Consider the following 23227-nt stretch of genomic DNA (forward strand, 5'->3'; position numbering starts at 1 on the left):
TATAGCTGCAGCATACACCTACACAATGTCAAACTAAGTTAAAATAGCCTATTTTAATAATGAAACACTGTGTACATTGTGATATCAGTTCAGTTACATTCTTCTGGCTTTTATTATAGCTGGAGTAAGATAGCACTCCACTTCCTGTCCAGAAACAGGACAGGATATGGAATACCGGTAATGGACTCCACACCTCTCTAAGACATGGGGCTTCGCTTATGATGGGGGGGGTCATTAAATCCTCATTAGTGTAACCCCTCCCCCTTCAGTGCTCCAGAGGCCCAGTGCTCCAAGTTTATTGAAGAAGGAGGCAGTAATTTCTGAATGTGGCCCGTGGTAGAGCTGCCACCGATGGCCGTATGGACAGTGCGTTCTCTGACCCCATAATAGGCTTATGAAAGCCATTATATAGCCTTGACCACCTGCTTGGCAGTAAACATAACGGAGACAGATAGAGATTTAGGAGTCGTGATGGGGCCACCTCTTCTTTTCTATCCAGACCTGCCTACCTGCCTCTCGTCAGACCAGTCAGGATTTATGTCAACCCCATGCACTGACCAGTCATGTTCCATTTTAAAGGCTTCCATAGGTACCGTACCCCAACTGACCATCACCTCCAAATTCCTTCCATTGCGGTCTGCCTGTGTGGTGAGGCTCCTTCCAGGACTAACCCAGTCCTCAAAGCGGAGAAGAGAGTCAATGCAGATTTGCGAAGAACCAAATTCCCATCAGACTCAGTCCCAGTGACATAAGCTGCTTTCTGCCAAGGTATTTCTCTTAAAATGTTTTGAAACTGAAAGTTGAAATTGTGATAAGAGCCAGAGCATTACTCTCAACAAAAAACTAGCACAAACAAAAATTCTGAAAAAGTGTCAGAGTTAATGAAAAATAAAACACTTTACAGTCAATCTGAATAGTACTCTTCATAACTAAATGCTTGTGTAAAAGTAGTGCTGTACGCTAGACCATGATATGGGAGATATACATTCTGAACAAATTACTAGTACAGGAAATGGTAACAATAACAACAGTGCAATAAACTCAATAAAGTCAATTTTGACCATCACATTTCTTAAGCACCGAACTAAAACAGCATTGGAGAAAAATGTCAAATACAGCTGATCAAATAAAGTTTATGGTCAAAAGAAAGTTACTGTAACACATGCATTTAAATATATATAGGGCCCAGTGGAGCTCAGCTCCTCCTCCTTATGACCAAACTGCACCATGATGGAGCCCAGCTCCGCCTCCTTATGACCAAACTGCACCTTGATGGAGTACGGCTCCTCTTATTTCAGTGTTAAGCATTTCCGAATGTCCCAAAATTAATGAAAGATTCAAAGTGAACAGTTTAATAAAAGGTCAATTTTGCAGTAAAGGTCATGTTTTTCCACCAGCTTTAATGTTTTGTTTCATTACTTGCTCTGATTTCTCTAGTGGATGAGATATTCCTACATTATGCTTTGATTTCTGTTCCATGTTTTTGTATTTTGACTCATTTCGCTTGCCGTACTACTGCCAATCTTCCCTTACTAGCTAGACTTTTCCAGACATAAGGTGTTTAAGAAGCAATCTGTGAATCACTTTATATTTTAATACATTGTTGATTGGACATTGTGAATAAATAAGCAAGAATATTAAAGACGGTATTAAGGCATTTTGATGCATTTTTATTCTGTACCCGTTGTCCAGTCCCCTGCACCCTGCTGAATGCCCTGTGCCCTGTCCCCTGCCCTATACTCTGTGCCCTGTGCCCTGTCCCCTGCCCTATACTCTGTGCCCTGTGCCCTGTCCCCTGCCCTATACTCTGTGCCCTGTGCCCTGTGCCCTGCCCTATACTCTGTGCCCTGTGCCCTGTCCCCTGCCCTATACTCTGTGCCCTGTGCCCTGTCCCCTGCCCTATACTCTGTGCCCTGTGCCCTATGCCCTGTCCCCTGCCCTATACTCTGTGCCCTGTGCCCTGTTCTGTAGCCGTTGTCCGGTCCCCTGCACCCTGCCGTATGCCCTGTGCCCTGTCCCTTGCCCTATACTCTGTGCCCTGTGCCCTGTTCTGTACCCGTTGTCCGGTCCTCTGCACCCTGCCGTATACCCTGTGCCCTGTCCCCTGCCCTATACTCTGTGCCCTGTTCTGTACCCGTTGTCCGGTCCCCTGCACCCTGCCGTATGCCCTGTGCCCTGTCCTATACTCTGTGCCCTGTGCCCTGTTCTGTACCCGTTGTCCGGTCCCCTGCACCCTGCCGTATGCCCTGTGCCCTGCTCTATACTCTGTGCCCTGTTCTGTACCCATTGTCCGGTCCCCTGCACCCTGCCGTATGCCCTGTGCCCTGTCCCCTGCCCTATACTCTGTGCCCTGTTCTGTACCCGTTGTCCGGTCCCCTGCACCCTGCCGTATGCCCTGTGCCCTGTCCTATACTCTGTGCCCTGTTCTGTACCCATTGTCCGGTCCCCTGCACCCTGCCGTATGCCCTGTGCCCTGTCCCCTGCCCTATACTCTGTGCCCTGTTCTGTACCCGTTGTCCGGTCCCCTGCACCCTGCCGTATGCCCTGTGCCCTGCCCCCTACCCTATACTCTGTGCCCTGTGCCCTGTTCTGTACCCGTTGTCTGGTCCCCTGCACCCTGCCGTATGCCATGTCCCCTGCTCTATACTCTGTGCCCTGTTCTGTACCCGTTGTCTGGTCCCCTGCACCCTGCCGTATGCCCTGTGCCCTGTCTCCTGCCCTATACTCTGTGCCCTGTCCCCTGCCCTATACTCTGTGCCCTGCCCTATACTCTGTGCCCTGTGCCCTGTTCTGTACCCGTTGTCTGGTCCCCTGCACCCTGCCGTATGCCCTGTCCCCTGCCCTATGCTCTGTGCCCTGTGCCCTGTTCTGTACCCGTTGTCCAGTCCCCTGCACCCTGCCGTATGCCCTGTGCCCTGCCCTATACTCTGTGCCCTGTGCCCTGTTCTGTACCCATTTTCCGGTCCCCTGCACCCTGCCGTATGCCCTGTGCCCTGTCCCCTGCCCTATACTCTGTGCCCTGTTCTGTACCCGTTGTCCGGTCCCCTGCACCCTGCCGTATGCCCTGTGCCCTGTCCTATACTCTGTGCCCTGTGCCCTGTTCTGTACCCGTTGTCCGGTCCCCTGCACCCTGCCGTATGCCCTGTGCCCTGCCCTATACTCTGTGCCCTGTTCTGTACCCGTTGTCCGGTCCCCTGCACCCTGCCGTATGCCCTGTGCCCTGTCCTATACTCTGTGCCCTGTGCCCTGTTCTGTACCCGTTGTCCGGTCCCCTGCACCCTGCCGTATGCCCTGTGCCCTGCCCTATACTCTGTGCCCTGTTCTGTACCCGTTGTCCGGTCCCCTGCACCCTGCCGTATGCCCTGCCCCCTGCCCTATACTCTGTGCCCTGTGCCCTGTTCTGTACCCGTTGTCTGGTCCCCTGCACCCTGCCGTATGCCCTGTGCTGCCATGGATGAGACTGAAAATCCTCAAACAGTCGAGCATCAGTGTTTCTTTTTGTGTTAAATTTTATTAAGTGCTGAAACTCTTAGTTTCTTTCCCCTTATGGGGGGCTGGTGCCATCTATAAGAAAAACAGAAGCTGTCTGGTTGCAGTCTTGTGTGGTCTCCTCATCTCACTGATGCCGTAGCTACTTTGTTGAAGAAGAAATGACTGATATCTGTCTGTAAGTCACACGCCCCCATGTGGCCTGCAGTCAGAATTTTTCTGTAGGTGTCAGACACATGCTGTTGGGGGTGTAGCCCCCTGACCCCCCCACTCCAGTTCCCAGTCATCCTCCTCCATCCTAACGCTGTTTGTTATTGCTGTCATCCAGAAGCAGAAATTGCAGGATATTTTTCACTCTGGCTGAGACTGCAATGAACAGATGGCAGGTTATCTGGAAAACACAGGAGTAATAGCCATTATACAAGCATACTCTGCCAGTGCATTATGGTCTCCTCTAATACATAATAATAATGATCATGGGAAAAATGAGCGATCTTTGTTAGCTTGGGTGTTTGGAGGGTTTGCTGAAGATATATTAAAATGTTCATGTACTTTGCTTTCATTTGTGGTGGGAATGACATCTGCCTGTGCGAATTTAAGCTGCTTTCCCCAAACCCTGACTGCGATAAGCGGTTAGAAGATGGATGGATGGATGGACAGACGGAAGGACTCGGACTTGTTTGTGGCATGCGGCCAAACCAACTGGTTAGATTGACTGAAAGTAATTCTGTTTCATTCATTGCAGTCTGTCATCCATCATTGCATTTCATTCATTTATGGAGGTTAGAAACCTCGCGAGGTGTGCAGTCGCAGCTCTACTAAGGTCGCTTACACCTACAGGCTTTCTGTTTCGCCTTATATTTATGTTATGTGTTTATCAGACGCTTAGCGAAAGTGACGCAGGTGTTACAGGCATCACGCAGCCAGTGCTGATATATTATGCAACATTAGAAGGGGCTGAAATTCCCTCTCTCATCATTGCAGATGCTTTACATAGTTTCACTGTGTAAGTCTGGAATTCCTGTAACAATCATTACCCGGCATGGGGGCCCTTCTGTTCTGGTCCTGTTTGCCTTAACAGGCTTTCTCATGCAATAAAGCAGTTTGGTTTGACTCTGGCTAATTTGAGCCATTACATTAATGCTCCTTGGTTGCAGAAAGGAGGTCTCACTGTAGGAGAAAATCTGCATCACTATACACAACTGCACAGGAGCTAAGAGCTGCATGGCTGAATTTGCGATTTCGATCATGATGCAGAAGCGAAAGATAATTGAATAGGACCTCGATGCTAATTGAACGAGACCTCATTTCTGCTCATTGATTCACATGTCAGGGAGGACGCTGTCATTATGACAGACAGCGACTGCTGTTTTGCTGAATAAAGCCAGTGTGAGACATAGATCTGAGCAAACGCGGCATACAGAGCTCTAACGCCTCAGCTAAGACACCTGAAGGTTGATGTCTTACTGGTAATGTCTTAGCGAACTAGAAGTTCGAATGTACGTCACCCAGCCGTGATGTTTATGACATTTGCTGTGATCTGAATAAGTCATATTGCTGTTTTCTTTATTTATACTTCAATTTATTATGGGTCAGTATACTTGAGTTCTCTGTTCTGGGTGTTTTAACTTCTAGTCTTTAGACGTTTCTTGAGTGTTGTTTACATCTTAAAAATACCCCTGCATTCTGTCACGAGGGTGTTTCCAAACACAGTCTGACTGCATGAAATATTTAACCTGGATCAAACTCATCGGATAGCATCTAATATCACACTTTTGTTTTATATCTAGGTGAATATATCTTATTTTCAGTTAACTGAGAGCAAATGTTAATTTCTGCACTTTTTTTAAGTGACATGAAAGATTGCGGTCAGCCTTTTATGGGATTATTCAGAGAAGCCCAAATGAAGTGGATGCTGACCGAGACTGTATGCTAACTATATTCTGTGTGTGTGAATATATTTCTATTAGTGGAATACTGATGGGGGGGGGGGGGGGGGGGGCGGTGATTTTTGCATTAACCTTGGTCTGTGTCTGTAGCCCTATTTAACCTCCCTGTCTTCTGAGCTCTTCCCAGGAGGGGGCAGTAACAGCTGGCCTTCCTCGACCACCGGCTCCAGTCCCTGGCTCCTTTTCATTTGGATTTGTCGCGTTTCAGGGCCCCTGGGTCACCTCTGGAATCCCGACCTGTTAACTGGCGTGCTGGGTACTGCTATGATTTTGGAACAGGAGGCGCTGAGAGCACATGGGCTGCAGGACAGGGGGCGCTGAGAGCACACAGCTGCAGGACAGGGGGCACTGAGAGCACGTGGGCTGCAGGACAGGGGGTGCTGAGAGCACGTGGGCTGCAGGGCAGGGGGCGCTGAGAGCACGCGGCTGCAGGACAGGGGGCGCTGAGAGCACGTGGGCTGCAGGGCAGGGGGCGCTGCAGAAGGGGAAGGGCGCCAGACCACCTGCACACTTCCTATTCGCCAGCTCACAGTACAACAGTGCTAAAGATCAAAGCTCTATAAAATTCACCTGGAATGAGAAGAGTTTCCATCAGGGTCATGTTAATCAGAAGGCATCATCTAGTGTGCAGAAGAGGTACCTGTGCAGGGAGACCTGTTAAGGACAGCAACACACTTCACTAGAATTTGGAATTTGGATTCTCTTTCTCTATCCCTGATTTTATCCACTGCAGCATTCGGCAGGAAACAAAATTTCTGTTTCGCACAACTGCCTCTGCCTGTCTTAGGCATTAAAGCCACCAAGCTGAATCATAGACCTTCAGCTCTGCCCCGATACCCAAGATATGAAATAACAAGTTTGTCCAGTAATGTTTATTGCCACAAGACTTATGTAGTGATTGCACCTGTTCAGCCTATCTTTCTGCATCATCTGTTGTGTCCTGTTTTTCCTGAAATCCTGAAGCTAGTCATTATCTTCTTGTGGTCAGTTTTTCATGTCATCCAAAAGTAGACAATATAGATCATCTTCTACCTTTTATTTGGGGGTAGCAATCTTAAGAGTTTCCAGTTCTATTTTTCTCAGAGATTCTTATGATCTTTTCCACCGAGGCAGAAAATGTCTGTCAGAGGAAGATCCGGAAATCAGGGCCAAAACGAACAGCCTGCGTACGCATCAATTCCATTAGCTCCTCCAATCTCTCTTCTCGCTTTGAGAAAATCATAAAATATTAATGCTTCGACTTGATTTATAACCTTCCCAGGCTTCCTGCAAATAGTCTAGGAGTCCTGGAACCTATCAACCGTGAAATAATTTTTGTGTGGGATAAAAGTTATATTTGCTGAAAGCTGTTTAGCTTGTCACCTGTATAGGTTCTCCAGCTAATATTTCTGACAGGAAGTGTGGGCCGTGTCATTTGGACAATCTTCTTTTATTATTTTTGTGTAGCTTTGGCTAAGCACGAGGCACACTGTAAACACCGAGCTCGCTCACTGCATCCAGCACTGCCACAAAGCCACCTTCTGAAGTAGCCTGACTTTTTGAGAGACGTGGACCTGGGCTTTCGTACCTCGCTTGTTCTATACACATTCATCTACCCTGTGGCTGGAAAGTCACCCTTCAGCTGTTGGATCTGCAAGACTCTTAACCCGCATCACTCCCACCTAATGTCCGTGCGACTTTAAGGAAACATCGAGCAATAAAAATGGATTTTGAACAATAATGGTGGTGGTAAGGAGCATATGCAGATTACAGCGTTTTGCCACACCCACCACACAACAAACCACCTCAGGGATGAGAACCTGATTGCAGCCGTGCAGCAGGTGTTACCTCAGCACCACACTAGTCTGAATGAAAAAGTGGGAGTTTTTTTTCCAGTGGCTGGAGTGCCAATCCTGCCCCTAACCCCTAAATTTTCCCTGTATGTTGGAGGGCCACCTTGCAGGACTGGATGTAGGTTAACATCATACCCAGGACAAAGCAATTGCAGGTTAAGGGCCTTGCTCAAGGACCCAATGGTGTAGAATCACTGCAGACATTCATGGGATTTGAACCAACAACCTTCCGATCACTATTAATGCACACTCAGAAAAATCTCGTTACGGCAACCCACATAGGGCAGGCAAGTAAAGGCCTTGGTGACTATTTTGGAGTTCATATTGAGCTCCAGAAATGACATTCAGTTCAGTTAGTGCTCACTTCATTTGCATTTTTATGCAGTAAGTCACTCTAGATTAGATTAGTAGTTCATTTGCCAGGAATTGCACTCATTAAATTCAAGAATGTTTGAGCAAACAGTTGACTTTTACCCTAAAAGGCACGTCATTTGCCATCAGAGAATCAAGTTAGCAATCTGGCAGCGATACCTGCCTTCGGCCACGTGCTCCATGTGATTGCAGTGTGCCTTTGATAATACGTGACACATCAGACAGGAGAGGAGATGTGAAAAAGCACACATTCAAATGAGTGAAAGGGTGGCGTCTTCGTACTAAACGGTGCGACTCTTTGCTTTGCTGCTTTACAGCCCTGATTTGCATCTTAGCCAAAGGTGTTCATATGTGCAAATAATGGTGGGGACCGCGGTCGAGCTCTTGCCGTCATTCTGCCTGTTCATTTTCCACCACAGCTGTCACTTCAGCTTCCCACGTCTAAGAACAGGACACGTGCTGCGCAGGAGGCGGAGCAATCTGCCTCCATCAGGTATTTGCTGCAGCTGCAGCCAGCGTTGATTCTGACAAACACTGGTGCACATCAGAGACAGACCAAAGAAAGGTATTCAGGAATAGCACAGCGTAAATACTCATTTCAGTGTGGCCCGGTGAATCTGGCATTCACTGAGGATGACTAATATAAAGCAATATGCTGTTCCCCAGAGATCTGACGGCATGGTGTAACTGACAACAGCACAAGCAGTGCTGGGGGGGGCTCAGAGGGTTAGACCTCTGATCCTGCGCTCAGACCCCACGCTTCAATATCACCTCTATGTGTGTATGCCTCGTAAAAAGCAGAGCATGATGGGATATTCGAAAGCGAACACATTCCTCTTTACATGTATTATATCCTATATTTTCATTTTAATGGAATTACCGTATGTGAGGTTGTGGCCTTTCAATTCAGGGATTTACGCCTCGGCCTATAATATGCCTGCCATTGCCCAGCTTCAATCGATGGATGCATCTCACAGAACTCCATGCATATTTTATAAAGTGTATTTAACACAAGAGAAGCCCAGCTTTGGAAAACATGCCGTAAATAACCGAACGCGACGAAGACTCACGTCTGTCAGGAGCTGAGAGAGAAGCAATAAAACGAAGACATTATGTGCGTAAATGTAGACATTATAGCCTCGGGCTGTGGCTGCGTTTAAAGATGTTTAGGATGCTGTAGTTCATGGAAGTGGATATTGTTTTACTCCGTCAAATGGCCTCCAGTTCTTGCAGAGGGTTCTGTCACCCGCATTGTGCAGTAGGATTTGTTTTGAAGAAAAATCAAGACTTGTAAGCTCGAGCCTCAAACATTACTGTCATTGACGCGCTGAACCTAGATAAACATTTGTGCACATTTGAGGTCAATCTGTCATTGTTGGAAGCTCTTTTTGTCTCTCTACTGGTGGCCCCCGGTATTGGGGGAGGGGGGGATGGGCAATTACTTTTCTACTAATGTCATCCCATCCTTGTGATTCATCAGATTGAATGAAACCGAAACTATACCCTCGATATTTTAGTATTGATTAAAACATCAAGAAGTCTATTACATTTAGCTTGTTGAGAGAGTTGTGACTGAGGTCTGTCGATGGGTAGAAATCGCTCATCTCCACACAGACGTCACTGCTGCCTCTATTTCCCCTCTAAATGGAGAGAATCAAACATCCCTTTCCGTGGTATTACGAGATATTCTTCAGATCTGGCCTTTATAAAACGGAATGAATGAAGAGCACATGGTGTCCAGTCAGCATTTAAAAGCCACTCACTGTACATTTCTGCCATATTACCACAGACAAGTGACCTTGTTTTCGCCCTTCATGCTGACAAGTAAAATGTCAGACTCTATGTGTAAGTCGGCAGCATCTGAATGCCACAGAGCAGGACATCTCAACTGATTAACTGTTAGCATAATTATTAATCAGAAATACGACTTACCTAGTTATGCATGTCAAGTTGACCTTCACTAAATCTCCCTAAATATCTATACATGTGGATGTTCTTTGCCACCGGGACACGTAAGTCAAACAAAGATGCCGTTTAAATCTAGCTAAAGCCATCTTTCCACCATTTAACGCAAACTAACTTTACGTAGAATCAAATAGGCGTTGTTGTCAGTGACTCCTCCCTCTATCTCAGGAGCCGCCTTGGCTCTGTTGTACATTCAGACTTAAGGAGCTGAAAATAATGGAATATTTCTGGGTAGAATATTTCATTTAAAACCCACAGAGTTGAAGCAGAGGCGTCTAAAGCCAGTTCCGTGGCTCACTGATATACACACAGACTGTCATTATTATAAACATAATCTCTGGTTTTAAAGGTATGAATGGCCTTAATATCTCCTCGTTCATTATAATAATCTTGAACTATAAATAAATATGCAAATTTGTTTCATTTCATTTATTAGTATTTTTATTTAATCAGTGTAGGTGGGTGGTGTCTCCCTTGGTAACGCTTCATGGGCAGACAGAATTACTGTAATATATATTATTATTTTCCTTTCGAGGAGGTATGTGTTCTGGGAAAGATCTCCCCCCCCACAGCACCTCGGGACTTAAGGAAAGCTGATAATCTTGGCTGTGCTTGCTGTGGGTATTTCATTGTTTTTCTCTGTTTTCCAGTCCCTGTTGAAATTGTGACTTTTTATTTGTCTTTGATTGTTTGGTTTTCTGCGTCTTCTCATTGCCCCGCTGCCCCTCCCTACATCAGTAACGGAGTCTGAGTCTGTTCCCCCCCAAACTCCCCCTGTCCCCGTCCTTCTACCCTTGAGTCTTCCACAATAAATTCAGAGATTTCTTTCTGAAAAGTTGACCATGTCTGCTGATGGTTCTCAGTAGATTCAGTGCCAACTTCTAGATTAATCTTTTGGGCTGAGTGAGTTGAACTTCCGACTGCTCTGAAATCAGCCGGCTCCCCGGTCCCATCCAATGGGATGATGAGAATCTCGGCCCGATTCCCACCACGTACTTGATAACATGCAGTAGTTAACTGTCAGCTTACTTGCTGCATTGAGTGTACAGACACCTAGAGTAACTGTGCTACTCTGCAGATCCTGGAGGACACCAGTACTGACGGCGATAATAAGCTTTTGCTGATATTTTTATAGAGCTGACCTACAAATATAATACACCAACAAAGACAGTTTGTACTAGATGCACCCCAGAAATCTGCAGAGATTTCCAGGTCTATGTTAGGTAGGAGGTGGGGGGGGGTCCATTCTTTGCTGTACCACACATTACCAATAGAGAACTACTCCAACATCTTGCTTTGGGGTAACTCAGCAGCTAGCACCTCCCAGTGCCACCTCCCACTGCCCTCCCCCCATCCATGCAGGTTTCATGCAGACACTCTGAGGTCTTCCTCTTACCCCAAGCAACAAACACTTCAACAAGTGTGGCAATGTGTACCATGTGATGATCCATCCTGTCCAGTATTTCCAGTGCCTTGTTGTGACTGGATGGATTGATGAATGGATGGATGGATGGATGGATAGATGGATGGTTGGTTTGTGGAATTTGCGGTGTAATGAGCTTTTAGATTAGGGAATGAGTCGAATACCTGTCTGTTATAAATACTAGACCTGGGTAGAAAAATTATTATTATTTTTTTTCATTCAGTACATTAAAAAATATCTATGCTGGTCATACGAGCCCATTATACTGGGAGAAAGGGACCGTAACCCTAACCTTAACCATACCTCTAACCATAACTCTGGTCACACCAGCGTCTGCTGACCACCAGACCACCTCCCATGATATCTGTACATGGCTGAAAGTGTCTCACCTCCTCCCTTTGAGGGAAGATGTACTGTATGCGTGGGACCCCTGACGTCTTTCCCTAATTCCCCATGGATCATACTGCTGTGCCCTTTGGGATTTAAAACGTCTCGCCAGGGATGAGAAACCCGCCCATTCTTAGAGTTATTGCAGGATTTCTGCAGTCTCAGTGGAAACTGCTGGAACACAGAGAAAGATGCTGCTAGTTCTGCTTTATATTTCACTTCAGATTGTCATTAATTAAATGTCATCTCTTTATAGGTGAGGAGCCTTTAGTTCATGATTAGCCTTATTTAAGTACTTTTGCAGGAGTGATTCCTTTTATAAATCATATGCATATTGTTCCCTCTACCCATTTACTGTCACTTTTTCTTTGCTTTTTATCACTTTCAAGATGGTCCTTCTTGTTCAAATCCATGATGGTGCCAAAGTAATGACCCCTGAGGTCAGCAGCTGTTCTCGGAACCTGTATCTGGTATATGAGGTCTGTACATTTAGGATTTCTGCATTTAGGATCTTAATTAGTTTTTATTTTTTCAGACGTCTGTGATGGGTTGGTGCACCATCCTGGGTTGTTCCTTACCTTGCGCCCATGGGCTCCGGACTCTCCGTGACCGTGAATAGAATAAGTGGTTCCAGAAAATGGATGGATGGATTTGAGATTTACAGGCAGGCAGTATTTGCTCTGATCACCCAGCAGAAGCACGATTTCATGGAGTTGATAGGAAATCGTGGAGGAGCTGTTGGACATGTGAGTCCAGACGCTGGTGTAGTTAACGACATGCCTGACTCCTGGAAAGCATAATTAGCTGGGCCCAGCTGTTCAGAAGTAATATGATGGCATTTTCGGCTACTGGATTGGATAAAATCTTGAAAATGGGTTGTTCAAAAGAAGAAAATGATTTAAAAACTGAAGTAGATCATATAATCCAGTCTTGCTTTTGAACATGATCTAACCTTGAAAGGATTGGGATACTTTTGATCCAAAATAAAAATCTATTACCCTGATCCCAGCAGAAAGGTGGATTCAGGGTGTATTTCTGGAGTAAAATGTAGTAAAACTTTAAAACTGGATTAAAAATACCACATTTGCATTATGTGGGGGGTACAGTGGTGCAGTGATTAGCACTATCGCCTCACGCCTCTGGGATCTGAGCTCTAGCCTCTGCCACGGCTCCTTGTCTGTGGAGTTTGCATGTTCTCCCCATGTTGCCATGGGGTTTCCCCCAGGTACTCCGGTCCCCCCCCCCCGTTCCAAACAATGTGCTCAGGCTAATTAGAGTTACCAAAGTGCCCATAGATGTGCATGTGTGAATGACTGCTGTGTGAGCTGACACCCCTTCCTGGGTTGTGCCCTGCCTTTCCCCCATAGGCTCTGGATCCCCCTAAATAGGACAAGCAGTGTCAGAAAATTGATGGATATATTATTTAATATATATGTTTACACTTTACATTAAATGCACCTTCATAATGCATTCATAGAACATTCATAAGCAGCATGCAAGTACACTTTAACATCTTAACATCCCTTAACAGCTTTAATATACATTAATAACAAACATTATATAATAATAACAAACATTGTAATTGTATAGGGGGCGGCATGGTGGTGTAGTGGTTAGCACTGTTGCCTCACACCTCTGGGACCTGCGTTCGAGTCTCCGCCTGGGTCACATGTGTGTGGAGTTTGCATGTTCTCCGGGTACTCTGGTTTCCCCCCACAGTCCAAAAACATGCCGAGGCTAATTGGAGTTGCTAAATTGCCCGTAGGTGTGCATGTGTGAGTGAATGGTGTGTGAGTGTGCCCTGTGATGGGCTGGGCCACCATCCTGGGTTGTTCCCTGCCTCGTGCCCATTGCTTCCGGGATAGGCTCCGGACCCCCCGCAACCCAGTAGGATAAGCGGTTTGGAAAATGGATGGATGGATAATTGTATAATCATGTGATGTTTACTATTAATGTATATTACAGCTGTTAAGAGGTGTTAGGATGTTAAGGTATACATACATGACGTTCATGAATGATTTCTGAATACTTAATGAATACATTATGAAGGTGTACTGAACATTTTTTGAATGCAATATAAAAGCATTATGAAGGTGCAGTTAATGTAAAGAGTTACCGTTTATTTATATTTTGCACTTCCACCATTACAGTGATAACGTAGACATGAGGCTGCTTCTTCATCCTCAGTCTTTTCAGTATAACCCAGCATTCTGATCCAGATTAAAGATTTTGAATAACAGGGCAAGGCAGTGCCACCTTCTATCTATCTATCCTGAAAAGAAGTAATTGGTCAATATAGTGGTAGTTTGTGGCTCAGCAGGTTAGGCTGCTGTTCTATAATCAGATGGTTGCTGGTTCCAATCTGAGAGTCAGTGGAGTGTTTACATTAGTAGGGCCCATAACTCCAGTTGCTCTTGGTACTGACCCTGATCCCTCATTGGATCTTACCCTGATCCCTCATTGGATCTGACCCTGATCCCTCAATGGATCTGACTCTGATCCCTCATTGGATCTAACCCTGATCCATCATTGGATCTGACCCTGATCCCTCATTGGATCTGACCCTGATCCCTCATTGGATCTTACCCTGATCCCTCATTGGATCTGACCCTGATCCCTCATAGGATCTGACCCTGATCCCTCATTGGATCTGACCCTGATCTTTCATCTATATGTTGCATTGCCTTAAAGAAGTAAAAATGCCTTTATTGTCTTTCTTCTATGGTAACAGACCAGACTTTTTACTTTAGACTAAGTAAGGTTATCTTATGCAGAAATGCTTCAGCATGTGAAAAAAGACTTGATCGCTTAATTTGTTGCATTTATTTTTTAGTATATCTTGTACTAAATGTGCCGGTGCAGTAGCTTGGTGTAGAACCTGTGGGGTTTGGTACCATCAGCAGCTCACCATGGATGAAGACCAGTGAAAAGTGAAAAGAAAAAAGCAACTGTGAAAATAAGCACTGCTAGATGCCAAGCGAGTCCTAACAATGTGCTTCAAACTCCAGAGAGGGCAGTGGGGTGAGCAGGGTTAATGGGCGTCGTGGAGGTGCTTGAGGAAAGAATCACCATCACTCTGGCTGGAAGAGTAACAGGATGGATCCGGACAGGGAAGCTTATAAATGCGTGGTGAGTCAGGTAAGAGCCTCATCCAGGCGACTCCACGCCACCGGAGAGAAGCCAGCAGGCTACATGCATCGCAGAGATGGAGCGGACGAGGTAGCATGCTGGGCTCCATTCATCCTGAGGCCATTGAGGGTATTTACCACCACTCATACCATGCATTTGCTGTGGGGCCCCCTGTTGGCCACAAACAGTCACTACACTACATATTAAGTGAGCTCCCTCCTTACTTAGGAGACGCAGAAGCAGCGTGTTCTACCAATTAACTAACTACCATATTCTGACTTGGCTTGCTAGCTATTTATATAGAAAACTCTGAAAGTCAATTTCTGGATCGGGCCCCAGGAACATGCCCAGTCTAAGACAATCACCCCCTTCCCCTTGTACCTCGTGATTGTCAAATTAAGCTTTTTAACACGCACTGCAATATTAAAACGAGTATGAGCAGGTCACGCCCCATATCTGTCAGACGTAATTTGATGGTTCCTGCCTCTTATGCATCATTTTGATTTGTAGTGCTGGAGGTGGCAGAAAACAGAAGTGAGGGCCGTTATGTCACCGGAGAAGGTCAAACAACAGCAAGGGGAATAAATCATTAAAGGCCCAGCAATCAGAAGTTAGTGGCAACACTCATTACTGTCGGGGCGCTAGGCAACTGTGAAGGAATCAAAAGGCAAAATAACATCTCAGCCCCTGTATACTGTATAAGATCACATACACATCTCGTGTGTATTTTTTGCAAAAGAATGTGCATAGCAGGCACTTTAGAATTTGTATCTGTGATGCTGCATGAAGAAGAAATGCAGTATCTGGTGTAATTTACTGTTAGGTGGGTGAAGTTAGAGCAGAGTATCAGTCAGGCACTGGAAAGTCTGGCAATTCCCTTCTCTCTCCCCCTACAGAAAACCACAGTGAGTATATTTCATTTATTTAGCAGATATTTTTGCACAAAGCAGCATGCATGTTTGAGGAAGCAGGGTCAGCCAGTCCCGAGAGCAACTGGGGGGTTAGGGGCCTTGATCAGGGACCCAGTGGTAAAACCCCACTGCCAACTCTGGGATTTGGACCAATAACTTTGTCACGGACGCAGTGCACAGACCTGCTGAGCCTCACACCACCGCTGAGACCATGAGCCAATTTACTGTAACAATGTCTCATACAGCATAATCAGCGGCCCCATCTATGCAAAGAGCATGACAAGGCGTGCAGCACATCTGCGGTTATTCTGCTAGGATCTGTAGTGTGTTTTGACATTTATATGCTGGGCTTAAAAGCATCCAGCAGTCGGACAGCAGGGAGGCGTGGCAACAGACAGCCTGGGGCACAAACACATCGGCTGTGTGTTTGCTGGAGCTTAAAAGGAGAAAGAAATCACCCTCATCTCCGTCATACATCAGAAGTGACTTTATTCATTCCCATTGTTTAAGGCACCTGGAGGATCTGACAATGCAGACAACTGCATCTCACGATTATCTACATTCCAAATCCATATTTCAAACATTCCAACCATAATGTGTCCTTAGTACAGTTTTTATCTGTAAAATTGTGTATACAGCCGTCACGACAAGATGTCCCAATATAATACACACCATTGAGAACATGATTTACGATTAGATATATACAGCCATGTGAAAAAAATAGGGCACCCTATTGAATATTTAATTCTCAAATAATCAAAGTATTAGATATCAAATTATCAATATTAAATCTCCTTTCAAATTATATCTGTAGATAAAGGTGATGTAATTACATCAGCTATGCAAAAACAAGAAACAAATTCACATATTTCTTGTGTTTGCATAGATGATGCAATTCCATCATGTTTATCTCCAGATATAATTCAAAAGAAGATTTAATACTGATATGTTGATATTTCTTAATAAAGAACTAAATATTAAAACTAATTTTTTCACATGAATGTACTGTAGATGTTAGGGCCATGCTCAAGGGCCCAACTATGAAATCACTCATCCATTGCGGGGATTTGAACCAGCAACCCTGTGATTACGTAGTGCAGTAACATGGACCAGCGGAATATTACATGTTCAGTACACTCTTATGTCAAGTTACACCGGATCGAGCCACATTCAATGGCATTTAAATCTGAGGCCCATAGTGATTAGTATATGTAGATTGAGAGATGTGAACGTAGGTCAGCAGGTGTATCGCTTAGTATAACAGGAGCAGGAGAATGGGCAGCACTGCCAGCCGTATAATGATGTCCAGTCCATATCTAACTTGTAATACAGTATGAATACAGTAATGTGATGGACAGCTCCTATATCGAGATACGCCCAGGTTGACTTGCGCCCGGTGGTGCCGACCCCAAATGCAGACAGACGCAAGCTGACACAAGATTATTTCACCAGCACTTTATAGAGCTTATAGTTATTCAGATTTTATATTCAATCTGCTACAGTAACGAGATTTGAGCAAAAGGTGTGTAAAAGGGGCGACTGACGTGGGTATTAATGTTTAACTTGAAAATACACTGCAAATATTATAAGAAAAACTCCGTAATGAGAAAAACACAAGGAAAATTCCAGCTCTTATGTCAATGCTCAGCCTTTGTTCAGCCTGTCACGTGTGGAGACTGACTCGTGAAGACCTGTAGAGTTTGCGTAACCCTCCATTAGAAACAGTTCACAGGTGACATATTTGTGAAGCTAGTTTGTCAGAGGTAGCTGAGCATTAAGCTTCATGGTTATTGAGCAGGCTCTGCTGCCTTTAGATGGATAAATATTTGTTACTGGCTCATTAATTTGTCCAAATTTGTAACACAAACAATACAACAGAGAGCTGTATGAATGCCTGAACTTTAGACTTACACAGAGAAAAGCCCTGAAAAGTGAGCCGTTTCCTGTCAATAGACTTCAGGCATTAACTATAGCATCCTCAGGGGAATTAACCTTCTAATTGGTCCATAAACGCCATTACTGGCAGACATTGTGTTAAATGAAGGGCAGCTACAGGCCAATTGTGGTAATTTCAAAGGCCTGGCTGCCGGCCTAAACATGCATTACTCACGTTTTCCCTTGTCATTACCACAGCAGGGACACGGCCAGCCTCCTGGGGGAGCTTGTGTGGGCATGAAGTCTCAGGCATGCCATTGTTTATTTCCAGGTCCAAAGAGCGAGACATGGCATCAGTTACCCTCATCATTAGTGTAACAGTACCACAGCTGACCTCTAGGGGGCGACGGTGAGGGCATGAGCGCTGAGCAGTGCTGTCGATCATGCAGACACAGCGCCAGTCACCCCCACACACCAGGGGGAGAACTCAAGATGCGGGAGCCGCTGAGATGATAAGGAAGACGTGCCAGAGTGCGAGAAGGTCGGGCAGACAGGAGTCAGGGGACATTAGCCTTCAAATGAAGCTGGCAGCTGAGCGGGGCTGCGAGATAATTAGCCTCGCGTCTGGCGTCTGAGAGGGCTGTGAGGCGCTTTAATTAACGCAGAAAGGTGAAGGAGCCTCGGCGGAAGCAGAGTGCAAGAGGAGCTCGTCAAATTCACCATGCGCGGCCCATCTCACTAAGGGAACTAACCTTTTTTTATATCTCTTTTTATATTCTTCTGTGAGCCGAGGAAATGGAGGATATCACCTTAAAGACTCACGCTGTGGTCAGGTGACTTCAGGCGGAGCAGAACAAATGGTCAGAACCGACTCCTAAACTACACCTATGTGCTCAAACAGAGAAACTAGCAGGCAGCTCTTAGACATGCTGCTACGGCACCACTGCATAAATTGCATTTTGTATGTGAGAATTTGATCAATATCAAATTAAGTGATGTTTATTTGTTACTTCTCTATGCTGTACAGAAACGTTTTTTTTTGTGATTACAGCGCAGGAAATATAAGTATTCCTTAATAATAAGCAGACGTGGTCGATAGATGCCTTCAGAGACTAATAACTTAAACCTCACCTCTCTGGCAGTTATTCCGCCCCTTTAAATCCCAGCCTGCTTTGTACTGTTATGTGTTAAGCATTCAGAAAGTCAGATGTGTAACTATGATACTGTACATTACAGATGGCACAGACCAGCCATGAAGTGCTCTTCGCTGCTCTCTCGCCTGAGCTCTGATATGCCATTTGGTATTATATGGTACCCAGAATGCTGACAAAGCACAGGAATGCTCTGAGGTGGCAGATCTATGGCTTGTTGGGTTAGGGTGCTGTACTTATGATCGGATGGTCGCTAGTTCACAGCTCACTGGTAGGCTCTTTAGCAAGGCCCTTAACCCCCAATTGCGCCATGGACTAATTGACCTTGTTTTCTCAGAAATATATCACTTGGTAAAAAAGCATCTGCTTAATAATAAATACAATGCTATATGGAACGGGCTTCATGTTGTGTTTAATGGGATCTACCAGCATGAGACCATGCAGGGCCAGAGGGTTTGAATATGGCATTTTGTGCAAAAACACACTGTCAGGCACAAGTCAGACAGAAATCATTCATTCACACATCCGAGTGCCATTGATGATCAGGGGGACCCCTGCTGTTACATCCAGTCCACCATGACTGCAGGTGTCGAAGATAATCTACTGGCTTGAGCATCATCCTTATCACGTTTCATCTGAAGCTGAAGGGAAGATCTACATCCTGCAAGCGGCGGGGGGGGGGCAGGACCTGGGGATCTTCAGGGCTGCTTTCGAAGCTTGCTGCCTAAAAAGAGGGGGCACTCTGTAGAGGCATCCTTCATGTAATCATAACCCTCATGTAATCATCATCATCATCGTCATCATCCCTCATTTAGTCATAACCCTCATGTAATCATCATCCCTTATGTCGCCAGCCTCATGTCTTCATTGTGATCGTCCTTCATGTAATCATCACCCTCCTGTAGTTATTATTGCTTTCATAGTGTTTGACTTTGTGTATTATATACTACAATTGTGCTTCTGCTAATTTGTTGATTACCCTATATTACTTGTACTGCCCAAGGCTTTGGTGAATCAGCTTTTACTTGAAAAGTCCATAATTAATCTACTCTGGCTGGGAGTATATGGGGAACATACCTGAAATTATGTTTATGTTTGGTAGCGATAAGCTCATTTTGTCCACCTCCATTTGAAAATCCCCAATACGCCAATCAGCACAGAACAGAGATCCTGCCGCTTCTGCTTTGCTTTTCTTGTTCTCTGTTGGTCTGTGCGGAGGAGGTCAATGCCAGCAGAATCCACTATGTGGCAGCAGAGCGCAGCGATACTGGGGCTGCGAGAACGATATGCGGGCAGGACAGCGTTGAGCCTTTCTCTGTTTCCGAGTGAAGGCATCCAGCATCTCTGAATCTGGAACTACACAAGGCAGTGAAGATCTATTTAAAAGAGCCTCCAGACTTGATTATCCTTCTCTAAGCAGGGTATGGATATCTCAGAAGCGAAAGCTAAACCCTTCATCTGGTGCCTGAGAGAGTCCATGGTGCTGCTGTAGTAAAGTATAGTTGGTTGCGTGTGAAAACATAGCATGGTATGTGTGACATAGCCCACCCCCCTTGTCCCAGGTGTTTCAAAACCTAAATAGAGAGCTAGCGAGTAGAATCAGAAGATAGTAGCTAGCTAGCCGGTTAGCAGTATATTCTGCTTCATCCATCTATTCATCAATGCATCTATTATCATTTGTCCTATTCAGGGTCACAGAGTCCAGAGCCTATCCCAGAAGCTACGGGCACAAGGCAGCCCATCACAGTGCATGCGTGCTGCTTCAGCATCTCCTACATAAAGAATGTGGTTATTTAATATTTATTGTCGTGACTGTGGCCAACAGGGGGCCCCCCAAGCCTCCATCCACCGTTGATCTTCTGTCCCTCATCCAAACCACACCTGTGGTGAGAGATTGACGCCCACCAGAGCAGATATTCAATCAGGAATTTACAAAACAATCGTCCTGTTATATCACTTTTGGTTTAAGGAACAATAAATTATCTTCCCAATTGTGGGGAGGGGAATATTGGGGGGGTGGGGGGGATGCCGTTTGTCACCAAGTCATATTGCAACGGGAGATGGTGCAGTCCTAACAGCTCAGATTAATGGATGATAGGATATACAAACAGGCACTCTTTGGACGCCTGCCTGGGACGTGAAGATGGTCTGAATGATAATGGACCCCGCGGAGCAGCGGAGAGGAGCAAAGGAAGAAGGGAAGCAGATGCAATTAGCGCCACCTCACTTCTGGAGAGGCTCTAGGGACAGAGCAGTCTTACTCATCCGTTTATGCCGTCTGTTAATATCGATCTGTCTAAATGATGTGCAGCTCTGAAATTCATCAGTCTGAACACAGTCTGCCTAAGCATTTATTGACAATGATACCACTACCAATGTCTGCAAACTCACTGATTATTCAGCTCACAGTAGCACAATCACTTAATATCACACTGAAATACACCCTGTCAGCATGTAAACGTTTGCTTGCTACCCTGTTCAAAACCATCAGGCCATTTAACAATACGTATATTTAATGTAAAAGCTGTCATGCCCCGATCGTCCGACCCTCCTGTGTGCCACGCCCCCTCATCTACCCCGTGTGGATTCCCCGTGTTCACCAGCTCTTTCTGATTGTTGTGATTAGTCCCCTGTATTTCAGTCCGCGTTCCAGTATGTATCCCCAGTTCTGCCATTGTCGTCTTTCTGCCTGTTTGCTCCGTTTTCTGATTAAAACCCTTTTTATTTATCCCAGTCCTGTTGCCCTTGCAGTCAGGGCAAAAGTAGCTATAATCGCTCTTCGAATCAGTCTTAGTTTTGTGAATATTTCACATTTAATGGATGTGTAAACGTTTACCGAGCAAGTTTTACATCTCCATGGATTTGGAAGGCGTGCAGCTTTGCGGAGTGGGGGTGTCAGGCGAGTGGGGTCCCTGGCTCCTCAGAGGCCCCCTTTCACTCCTCCATCTGGCTTGTTCCACATCGGCTTTCTTAATCATGTCACATGAATTGCTTCCGGGTCCTTCTGTAGTTTCGCTACTGCCCTCAGTTGTTACGTAATGGATCCTTCTGATTGTCATCAGTAACGTCATGGTCCTCGAGGCCGCGCTGCTGGAGACGCCGGACCCCTGTGTGGTGTGATGTTGCTGTGGGTAAGGCTGTCACCTGCCACCTCCACAATGGAGGAGTGGGTTCCATTCCCGCCTCCCCATCTGTGTAAGTGCAGTTTGTAAGTTACCATCTATTTTTTCTCCCTGGTCAAAAAGCCACTTTCCCCCCCCCCCCCCCCCCCCCAAGGAAATGGCATGTTTGTTAAGCTCAACATCTGCAATACAAGTATTGCCCCTAAAGTGAAGTTTTACAGGGAACCACTGAACCTTGACTCTTCTACGTTTTGCTCAGAAAATAAAATAATCCATATTTCGTTTTTGTCATTTTAATGTGAGGTGACTACAGGAGTGGTCAGAAATTTATGCCCCGCCACTGTAGTAACAGTTCATGGCCAACAGGAGGCCCCCAATCCCCAATGTGCTGTTTGAATGGAGGTGAACGCTGCCATGGCCTTAAATTTCCCATAGAGTGTTAATGTGTGAGCATATGTGCCTTGAGATGGTCTGGCATCATACCAAGGGTGCACCTTTGCTCTGGGATGGGCGCCATGATCTCGGACTGGTTTGGAAAATGAATGAACAGCCTGTTTAATTGAACTACATTTGTTAGCGTGGAAATGTTGGACAGCTGCGGGTACTGAGGCTTTCGATGTACAGCTGTAAGAAAAGAGCGAAGATTTCAAATGGTTTGATCCTCAAGTCGAATATCTTCAGTGAAACATCCTCTAAAAGAACATGGATATGGTAATCTGTGGGAGGAACTTTCAGCACAAAGGTCTGCTTAGCAATTCAACATAAATAATGGACACAGTGGCATTTGTTCTGAAATAAAAATGGACTCTGCACTACCATCAGTGCGTTTGGTAAGGTGCACCTCAAACTCCTCCGCACTCCAAGCCCAGAAGATGAAACGGAGGTGGCGGTACTTTACGGTCCAGCTGGCCGCGACTTTCCAGCGCTCTTTGATTTAGAGCTGGCCTTCGACCCGCCATAGATCGGCACTTAATCAAGCAGGCTGGTGGGGGAGAAACTTTTCGAGAGTTAAACAGAAAATGCAAGGTAAGTCAATAATGCATTTGTCACAGCAGTGCACTAACCTCAGCATGAAGAGCTTTAGACCTCCTGACACACCTCTAAACCTTCCAGACAATGTGTTTAAACTCCAAGGTCCATGATACAAACAAAAAAAACATTGGCATGCTTTTGTGTCAGACATTTCTAATAGCTTATTTCATCTTCCTGTGCCTTTGTTTCCGGTATTTGGTGATGTCCTTGAGGGAATGTTAGTTGGTCATTATCAAAACATTTTTAATCAGAATCCCAGACTCCTAGTTGAGACTCCTAGCTGAGACTCCCAACTGAGACTTTCTGTACCTATCTAGTAGATATTTTTAGCAGGAGGGTCGTACCATTTATCAAATACATTTTGGGGTGGTGCTTCCTGTGAACATCATGTTACCGGTGCTCATTAGTCCCACCTCCCCTCTGGTGTGATCTTTTTTTTTCACAATGCAGTAGCCTGGATATCAGACGCTACCCCCCCCAAGCCCTATAAACCTGACAGCCTTACATAACTCTGCTCTTTCTCCATAAACCCAGATTTGTGTGTGTTGATTTAGCTCAGTACCACCTGTTCCCTTTGAGTCCAAAGATGG

Source organism: Brienomyrus brachyistius, unplaced genomic scaffold, assembly GCF_023856365.1.
Source record: "Brienomyrus brachyistius isolate T26 unplaced genomic scaffold, BBRACH_0.4 scaffold38, whole genome shotgun sequence".
NCBI lineage: Eukaryota > Metazoa > Chordata > Actinopteri > Osteoglossiformes > Mormyridae > Brienomyrus > Brienomyrus brachyistius.